General features: G+C 69.0%; 1 protein-coding gene across 1 annotated transcript in view; it reads left to right on the top strand.

The window, feature by feature from the left end:
- The first annotated feature begins 373 nt into the window (after nt 1-373).
- Nucleotides 374-1,158, top strand: part of GCGR (glucagon receptor) — a 7,874-nt gene continuing 7,089 nt past the window's right edge. Inside the window, exon 1 of the mRNA XM_006753067.2 lies at nt 374-520. The gene's annotated coding sequence lies outside the window, so the exon portion shown is untranslated. The remainder of the gene's footprint in view (nt 521-1,158) is intronic.

The following is a 1,158-nucleotide window of genomic DNA, read 5'->3' on the forward strand; positions in this document are numbered from 1 at the left end:
GCGGGCGCCTTCCTCCCCAGGCCCCCGACGGCTCTGGGAAGGCCCAGCCCCTCCGTTCCCATCCCCACTCTGTTTATTTCTTATGAATTCAGTTATGTAAATAGAGGTGGCCCAGCCCAGGGAGAACCCCCGCCCCATCTGTCCCCTCTCGAGCCACCCAGCGCCTGCCCGGCTGCTGGGCCTGTGCCCGGCCAGAGACTCCCGGGAATAAGGGCCCGGGAGGCCGGGCATCTCTGAGGGTCACACGGGAGGGGGCACCCCACCTCTGACATCACAGCCGCCTGGGGGTGTCCAGGCCTGTGTCTTAGGGAGGGGGCGGAGAGAGGAGGGGCCGAGGGAGGAAGGCAGGTCTGGGCACAGGCGGAGGCCCTCCCTGCCCGCCCCTGCGTTTGCACAGGCCCTTCTGCGGGCGAGCCGCTCTGACCTTTGCTCTCTGACCTTTGCAGCTGACCTCTGCCTTCTGGCCAGCACCTGAACTGAAACAGAAAGGCCGCCCTGGGGGCAGGGCTCCGGTGCACTGGTAAGAAGGGGGGTCTGGCGGGCACCCCCAGAGCGCCCCTCACCTGGGCTCCAGGCCTGGCTGGCACAGGTGGGCTAAGGCCCCTGCCAGCATCTGTGGGGCCGGGCGGCGCGTGCTCTGTTCTGGGGGCTGGAGGCCGGCCCCGGGGGAGACCATGGCTTCCAGTGCCCCCAAAACTGAAGTCGAGAAGGGCCCGGGGACCCTGGGGACCAAGGACGGGGGGACGCCCAGGTGACCGGAGGCGGTTGACAGAGAGGCCAGGGGATCCCAGGAAACAGGCGGCCTGGGCTGAGCGGGGTGTCCCCCAGGGGATCAGGGGTGCAGGGGGGGGTGCAGCCAGGGGGCACGAGCAGCCCGGGTGGGGTCTGGGCATTGGGGGCACCTGGGGAGCAGGTAGACAGTGAGGGCAGTGGAGGGAGGGGCCCCTGGAAGCCACGGCAGTGGGAGAACTTTCTAGAAGGAGCAGCCACGGCCCGTCCTGAATGCTGACAGCCCAGGAAAGATGGGGCCCCACAGTGTGTGTGTGTGGGGGGGGCCCTAAGATGATGGCGCTGGGGCCTCGGGGAGGAGAGGGGGTGCCCGAGGGTCTGCAGGCACAAGGCTGGGGGTGCAGCTGTAGGGCCCCAAGTGTGCGGGGG

Source organism: Myotis davidii, unplaced genomic scaffold (assembly GCF_000327345.1).
Source record: "Myotis davidii unplaced genomic scaffold, ASM32734v1 scaffold211, whole genome shotgun sequence".
Taxonomy (NCBI): Eukaryota; Metazoa; Chordata; class Mammalia; order Chiroptera; family Vespertilionidae; genus Myotis; species Myotis davidii.